Source organism: Suricata suricatta, chromosome 10 (assembly GCF_006229205.1).
Source record: "Suricata suricatta isolate VVHF042 chromosome 10, meerkat_22Aug2017_6uvM2_HiC, whole genome shotgun sequence".
Lineage (NCBI taxonomy): Eukaryota > Metazoa > Chordata > Mammalia > Carnivora > Herpestidae > Suricata > Suricata suricatta.
This window is the reverse complement of record NC_043709.1, coordinates 27,635,772-27,644,621: the sequence shown is the minus strand read 5'-3', so window position 1 is coordinate 27,644,621 and position 8,850 is coordinate 27,635,772. Positions and strand designations below refer to the sequence as shown.

General features: G+C 35.5%; 1 long non-coding RNA gene across 1 annotated transcript; it reads right to left on the bottom strand.

Annotated features, from left to right (window-relative positions):
* Positions 1-430: 430 nt before the first annotated feature.
* Positions 431-4,724, bottom strand: LOC115305684. The gene is made up of 3 exons (XR_003914938.1): positions 4,587-4,724; positions 1,301-1,389; positions 431-518 (listed from the first exon to the last, which is right to left on the bottom strand). It is a non-coding gene; the product is annotated as an uncharacterized LOC115305684 (long non-coding RNA).
* Between the last annotated feature and the right edge of the window lie 4,126 nt (positions 4,725-8,850).

Here is an 8,850-nt window from a genome sequence, read left to right as displayed (position 1 = left end):
GAGGGAGACACAGAACCGGAAGCAGGCTCCAGGCTCTGAGCTGTCAGCACAGAGCCCGATGCAGGGCTCAAACCCACGAAGGTGAGATCTGACCTGAGCCGAAGTCGGAGGCTTAGCCGACGAGCCACCCAGGCGCCCAGAGAAATTTCACTGATTTATTAAGAAATGTTAGAATTTATTATGATGAGATATAGTTGTGACCCACCTTAAAAACATGATATGTTTTTTTTTTCCATTTGAGAGAATACAAATTTCTAGGAAAAAATGATGCCAGAGCAACTCAATTCCTTTTTCACATGGCTAATTCTTTCAATTATGCAAATAAGCTGGGTAACGCCTATTGATTTTCAGAAGACAGTTTGAGTTTAGTTTAACTTCAGAAAATTTATTTGAATCATCACGTACCTTTTAAATAAGCATAATTTCAAATATTAGTTTCTTTTCCTGGATGGCACTGTGAGTCTTTACAGGGAAACATTTAAGTGAGAGGAGAGGGCAGTCCACATGATCGGCAATCACTGGAAAATAGAGGAAGAACACATAGAAGGAACCATAACATTTTGTTAACATTTTTTTTCCGAGACCCTCTACACATGGCAAAACATAGATTTCTTTTAATCAAAACACTCAGTATTCAGCTGTCAGTTATCTGTGCTAAAGCACCTGTCACTTCCAGAAGTCTGGTGATCATCCTGGTGTGAGACAGGAGTACAGCTAAGTGATTTGCCTAAACCAGAATGTCAGGATGGACACTGCGGCCTTCCATCCACATAGCTACCAACTCCTCTGGATGAAAGCCTTTGGAGTTGTGAACCTAGAGACCAATCTTTCACTGGTTCATTAATCTTTCTGACAAACTTATTCATCACTTATGCCCCAGAAACCACATTGGCAGAATTAATTACTCCATTATCTAGGTTCCTATAGCTTTTTAAGAAATATTCTTATATAACATGCACCTATTTATATATTTTGTTCTTTCTAAATGTCTTGCCTAAGCAGAAATTTTGTGCATTGATCATATGTGTGAGCATGTGTATAAAATGTACATGTGCATGCAATCATCAATATATTGTAATCTATTAGGATTTGAACAGATAGGATCAGAAAGGCTAAGTGTCTCTAACAAAGAGACACTAAAGCATAGTGACTTAAGACTTTTAGGGTGTTACCTTTCTGGTCTTGTTGAAGCTGGGTTACCTCTGTCCAAGTTCTGGCTCACAGTAAAAAGGAAAGGATAAGTAGAAAAGAGTGCTCCTTATTTCAATGTCATTGCTTATAAGTGTCACTAATAACTTACTTAGTTACCAAACTGAGTCACATGGCCATCTCTACTTGCAAAGGAAGCTGGGAATGCAGTCTCTAATGGAGTGCCCATGTGCTCCAGGACTATGGAAGAAGGAGAGATTGATGTCAGAGAAGTCCAGGAAATTGCCACTTTTACTGCATATATGATAAAAAATAACAAAGGCTGATAGAGCAAAAATCCAAAGACTAAAAAAAAAAAAAAAAGAAAAGAAACAAAAAAGAAAAAAAGAAAGAAAGAAGCAAAGACTCTACAAGCAATATTTTTCAACTAGTGGCATTTTGTCCCCCAAGGGAATGGGGGCATTTGTGGTGGTCACAACCAGGGATGGCATGCTATTGGCATTGAGTACATGGAGGTCAAGGGTGCTACTAACCCCCCTACAACGTAGAAGAGAACCGCCCACTTCACAAGAAATTATCTGGCTCAAAACGTCAATAATGTCAAGTTAAGAAACTCCACATAATGATTTTCATAACTCCAAAGTATCGCATGCCAGTTGGAACAAATTGGGGACATAAAAGTTATATGAGAACGACATCTTGGGATATTTATGTTTCTTCTGATGCTTTACCTGTTCCTCTCCTCCTCCCCTTGCTTGACACGAAGCAACCTAAGATTAGGAATTTTGTTTTGTTCTTCTTTTCTTTTCTTTTTGTTTCTTTTCTTTTTTTATTTATTTTTGAGAGAGAGAGAGAGAGAGAGAGAGAGCAGGGGAAGGTCAGAGAGAAAGAGACACAGAATCTGAAGACCGGCTCCAGGCTCTGAGCTAGCTTTCAGCACAGACCAACACGGGACTTGAACCCACGAACAGTGAGATCATGTCCTGAGCCGAAGTCTGACGCTTAACCGACTGAGCCACCCAGGTGCCCCTGTTCTTGTTTTCTTTACAGGCACAAAGGCAAGGCAATGAGTTCGTGATTTTGAATGAACAATGATGAACATGGAGCACCTTTTCTGTGCACTGCCCCGTACCTGGCATTGTGTGATTGCTACAAGATGTGTGCACCACCCTGTTCTCAAGGTCCGTGCCATGGACAGCCACTGTTTTTATTATTTCTCCTTCCTCATCTTCCCCCAGCATCAGTGGTGTGACTACTCATTTCTGTCACAATTGCAGACATGTCTGTGTTTGCAATTGCTTCCTATACCGTGGCCACCTTACCTGGGAGCCCAAGTTAGTGACCCATAGTCATGCCCATCATAAGAAGCACATCAAATATTTTCTGTCAAGGAATAAGCAGACCAAAGCAGAAAACAGCTCTAGATTATTAACTTTGTAACAACTCAGATCAGATGGAAACAAAATTAAGATTTACAGGACTACAAAGGAAGTGGTTGCTGTTTATTCAAAATAGGAAATAGAAAGAAAACCCCAGGCTTTCCAAGATCCTGTGGGATAACCAGCATATTCAAAAAGCTGAGAGGAATGAATTAGGGAAATGAGCATTTGATGAGTTTCATATGAACTTTTGACCTTCTTAAGGGTTGCAAAATTGCCTTTGTACTCCATGATCTAGCCTAAGCCACTTCTGTTTTTCCTTGGTCTTCTCTCTGATTCTTTTCATGCCTACCTCTCTCTGTCTGCTGTTTGTCTCTCCCTCCTCTCTCTTCCCTTTTTTTTCTATCTCTTCCCCTCCTTCCCTCTCTCCTCCCACTTTCCCTCCTCCTTCCCTTTTTAAATGGTCTTCACTTCTAGGCCATCAATTCAGCCTTGCTTCTATGTACCTAATACCCTCTTGCAAACTTTCTTAATCTAGGTCTGAGACCATAAAATAGGAAGACTTATCTCTCCCGGTCTTGAAATGTCCCCTAACTTGCACAGAGACAGAGTCTGATTCTGCAGCATCGCCCCAGTGTTCTCCACTGGGGAAAAGAGTATTATGATCATTATCCAGCACACCATAAGGACTCACATGAAAGACAACATTGTGCACGGAGCTTATTGAATTGCAAGCAGCCTTCTCAGAAATCAAGGCTGCCCCCTGATGCAAATCAGATGCTTACATAATGCTATTTTCTTGGAGGGCCACAAAGGAGAGATGGGATTAAGATGCCCCTTTGTGGTGTGGCAAAAGCGTTTCTGTCTTCTTGCTTCAAGCAGAACATTTTGACATATTAACTGGGTTGGCACAAAATGTACCTAAAGCTATTGAATGCACCTATTTTTCTTGATAGAATTTATACCAAACTGCTTTCCAAGGAATTTGAAGCAGCTGGAAGTTACTATGATGTTTCTGCCCTTTATTCCCCCTCCCTTTTCTCTGTCTCTCCATCTCCATCCCCACCCTTTCCATAATCCTTAGTTATGCACATTTAGAAAAAAAAAACTGGTCACAGCACGAATGAAAAAAAATCCATCATGGTCTCACTGGATTTTATAATTTAGCATCATTTCACATCAATTGTACACATATGTGCTACAGTGCTTTTTCTTTCTTTCCTTTTCTTTTTTTTTTTTTTACAGATGGCACACTGAATTAGGACCAGTGATCCAGCAGTCATTTTGCATAAAGCCAGATTCCAGTTTGACAGGCGCTATGCATCACCACACATCCTTAAGAAAAATGTTCTGCTGTGTTTACACGTGTCTTCCCAGCAGCTGATTTCTGAATATGGGCGCTGATGCATGGCATGTATTAGAGACTGGAATATGCCTCCTATTGCGAAATCCAAATGAAGCCAACTGCATTTCCTACAAGGTTACCCTGCCTTCCTTTCTTTCTTCCTTTGGCCTCTCTGCTTTCTTCTCATTTCTTCCTTTCCCTCCTTTGCCATTTATTCTCTTAATATTTTTTCCTTTTTGATCATCTTTTTCCTTTCTTACTAATGTAGAGAGTCCTTGAAAATTCATTATATCTTAGTCTTTATGCCTTCAGAGTATGGCCATAAAAGGGTGTTCATAAAGGCTTATTAAATAAATCTTTGACGCTATATTCTAATAGTTAAATTCATATCCGTCTAAGATGATGGCATAATGCTGATGCATAGAAATTTTATCTTTGTCATTTTATCACTATTACCACTTCTTTCATTCTCATTGACATAATTATCATCATCATGTTGAGTGCCTACTCTCCAAAGCAAGAGTATTATAAGTACATATTCTTTCACTTAGTTCTATGGTGACCTTGATACTCCTTGATCTATAAAATAGAGATAATAGTAGTGCCTTCTCCTAGGCTTCTTGAGAAAACTAAATGGAATGAAATGTATAAAGTGTTTGATACATTGCCTGAATAAGAAGTATTCTATAAAGGATTATTATATTAATACCTACCCTACAGTTGAAGGCATCGGAACAGAGAGGTTAGGTGGTTTGCCAAAAGTCACTCAGCTGGTAAGTAATAGACAATGGAAACAGATTCCCAGTTCCGGCTCCATGGACAGGCATACCAATCGCACCCTTCCATTATCACAATCTTGACAAGAGGGACAAAAGTAAGTCAAATAAGTAACTATGACAAGTTTAGGGGGAGAAATAATTTTCTTGGAAAGCTTGAGACTGAACAAAACTCTAAAAAGAAAAAGAAAACAGCATCAAAGGGTTTTACTCTTACTATTACAATCTTCTTTATCACAGGTTGGAAGCACGCTGTTATTACACTTTTGTCAGAAATTCATCCATGAAGTTGTTCCTTCTGCTAATGCAATAATATTCCATTTTTATAATTTTTATACTTTGATATCGAAGCCTTGAATATTTGCCACGGCAATGTCTAAACAATAAAATCTGCTCTAAAAAAGAAATGCCAGCCTGCCTTTATTCCTTTCTTCCTTTCTCTTTTCCTGCTTTGATGGTCTTTGATTTGGGTTCATATTTGTTGATGAAATTTTATTTTGTTACGTGGGCAAAATATATAGATGATTATAGGTTAAAGTAAATACTTAAAGATTTGAAATAAATATTTATGTGGGATGAAGAAATTAACACTTTTAAAAAATTGCAATAAAATGATTTTGCTTAGAAGAAAAAGAGTTCACAAAATATGAATGTGTTAAGAAAACTAATTGTTAAAAATTGCTACATGTAAACAAAATATACCAATGATCATATTTTAAGGAATCATATCATTCTGATGCACCTTATTTTTTTTGAGCTGAGAAAGAAGTAAAATTATCCAATCAAATGACATAATGCCTGTTGATCGCTTAGACTTTTTAGTTTCAGATACAAAAAATATATAGACTTATTTAAACATGAATTTTTATCGTATTTGTCTCGTGTCTCATAAAAAGAAAAAATCAGAAAATGATATTGGTTAAGGCATTCCTGCAATGTCTCTATTCAGAATCTGAGTCTTGATCACTTGAGTCAGCATCATTGAGTCCATGTTGTCTCATGTGATATCCTCTCTACCAAAAGACTATCAGTGGTGTAGCATTTCTTAAGAGTCTACATAGGAAATCAAAGCAAATGGTACTCAGTTTTTAAGCCATTTTGTAATTATGTAGGATCACTCTGCTTTTGCTTTTACCTTCAATTTTGGGAATGCTGCTTCTTTTACTTCTCTTTCACCGTTCCTGCTGCTCATCACACACTATGTATTAAGTGTTTGGAAACTGCTTCACTAGTGTATTCAATCCAAGTCCCCTGGTCCCCCAATGCAAATCAGACACCCATACTCTGGCAACAATAAACAAAATAGCCTGATCCACTATGATTGAAAAAGAGGTTCAGTTGTAAAAGACCTCTTAATTCAGTGTTAAAATTAAAAAAAGAAAAAAAGTGTTCCTTAGGGTCAATGAAATAGAGTGATGAATAAAGAAATGGAACAAGGTTCAACCTCTCTAAGATGAAATTATAGCTAACCCAAAGTCCTGGTTTCACTTAAGACATAAAAAAGCACAAGAAATATCCAGCTCCCCTTGAAAATTAATCAAAACCCTACTAATTAACATATGGGACAAAGACATTTCAAGATAATTTTAAAAATCAAAAGACAATAAAAAATAAAATTTCAAAATTTATGGGATGCAGCAAAAGCAGTGTTTAACGGAAATTTATAGCATTAAATTCATATGTTACAAATGATGAGAGATCTAAAAACAATAGCTAAAGCTTCCCTTTCAATGAACTAGAGAGAGGAATAAACTAAACTTAAGACAAACAGGAAAAAAAGTAATGATAATGACAGATTTTTTTCAAACAAGCAAAAGCTTCAAGAAGACATTATCAACATATCTGTGCTATGAGAACTGTTAAGGCATGTGCTTCAGGTAGAATAGACTTAAGATGACATAAGAAAATTTGAATTTATATAAATTTTTAATGCCAGAAATCACATAAATTAAATTAAGTACAAGAGATTTCCTTCTTATTTTCAACAGACTAAAAAAATTAATATTGAAGTAAAAAATGATAACAATACTTAATGAGGTTCTTAATACATATATATAGAAGTAAAATGTAGCAAAATAGCAAAATGTCTGGAAGTGAGAAAATAGATGTATACAGTTATAAAATGAAGTGAAATCGCATAATATAATTTGCAGTGGTATAATCTGAAGATAGACTATGTTATAGAAAAATAACAACAAAGGGGAAAAGTAACAGATGATGCAAATAGAAAATAGTAGTATGTTAGTAAATTTACAATTATTTGTATTTTTAATGTTTATTTATTTATTTTGAGAGAAAGAGATAGAGAACAAGCAGAGGAGGGGCAGAAAGAAAAGGAGACAAAATCCCAAGCAGACTTCACACCATCAGCACAAAGACTGATGCAGGGATCGAACCCACGAACTATGAGATCATGACTTGAATCAAAGTCAAGAGTCAGATGTTTAATTGACTGAGCCACCCTGGTGCCTTTAAGTTCATTTATGTTAATAGTTATATTTAATATAAATTACTATGCCCCTCAACTAAAAAGCAGAGTGTCAAATAGGGTAAAAAATTAAGACTAAAAGCTTCCCACAAAAAGACCACTTTAAATATAAAGATACTGGTAAGTTAAAAGTAAAAAGATGAGAAAATATATGCTAATCCAATACTGATCAAAAGGAAGAGCTACTAGCTATGTTAATACACAAAACATAATACAAAATGAGGAGTATCTCCAGGCTTAAAAAGAGGGACACTGTTAGGAAATAATTCACTGTGAATCTCTAACATATTCTCACATGTTTTGATAGCTTTTATAATAGACAATAAATTTTAAAGATGTTTATGTAGTAAACAGCTTGAAAGATAGATACAGTGTCTCCTTCCATCATTAGAACATAGGGAAGATTTTTGCTGTCCAGGATAATAAAAATAATGTCCTCCAGGGAAAATGTTGGGCAAGTTACCTAGCAACCCTCTTTATAAGAGTGAAGTTTCTTAAGTTCAATGTCTCTCAAATGTATACTGTGTATATAGCATCCACTTGGGCTTCCCATTGCCTTGTACTCAGGAGATTTAGGGAAGAGGAGAAATTGATGTAAACTTTGCTGTGAGTAAGAACAAGCTTTGTCTCTGACCCATGGGTTTCGTGTCTTTTACCAGACTATGAAACCACGGTTTTGTGCTTGTAAAGGAATCAACTCTTAAGAAGATACAACAATCCTAATCACGTATTCACCTTAGAGTTCATCGAAATATATGAAACAGAAACTGAAAGATCTAAAAGGAGAGACAGATCAATCATTATAATTAGAGAATATAAAGTTTCTTTCTCAGTAATAAAACAAGAGGACAGAAAATAACTAAGGATTGAGAGGATATAAAAGAATAACATTGTCGGCCAATTTGATCTAATTGACATTTATAGAACACTTGACATCAAAAGACCAGAATACACATTCTTTCATTGTACACAGAGAATATTCAAGATAGACCATAGTATGGGTCATAAGACAAACATCAACATATTAAAAGACTTAAAGAAAGTAATTTACCTAGCCGCAATGGAAATAAAACAAATATTGGTAGTAGAAAGAATCTGGAAAACCCAAATATTTGGATTTAAATGATACAATTCCAAATAATCCTTTAAAAGGGGGCAAATTACAGGGTATTTTGCAGTGGATTAAAATAAAATTAAAGTAAAAATACAATATATCAAACTTGAGGGACATAGCTAAAGCAACACAAGGAGATGATCATTACAAATTGTTCTATTAGAAACGTTTCCAATTAAAACTAAGCAATCACTTTAACAACTACAAAAATAAAAGTATAACTAATGCAATCAGAAGGAAAGAAATAATAAAGAGGACTTAATGAAATAAAAATAAACAATAAAAAATAATATCAATGAATCTAAAAACTTCGGAATTTCAATCAAATTGATAAAACTGTAGCCAACATGCTAAAGGGAAGAAAACAGGTAAAAATTATCAATATCAAGAATAAGAGATACTAGGAAAACAATTTGACAATAAAATTCTATGGGGGAAAAAATCCCCCCCCAAAAAAATAAGAGAGAGACCATAACTACAGATCTTAAAAAGGATAATAGCAGAATTTTATAACAAGAAATTTTAAAACTTAGATTGAAACTTAGACCAAATAACTTTCTGGAAATACACAACTACTGAAGCTTGCTCATGAAAGAGAT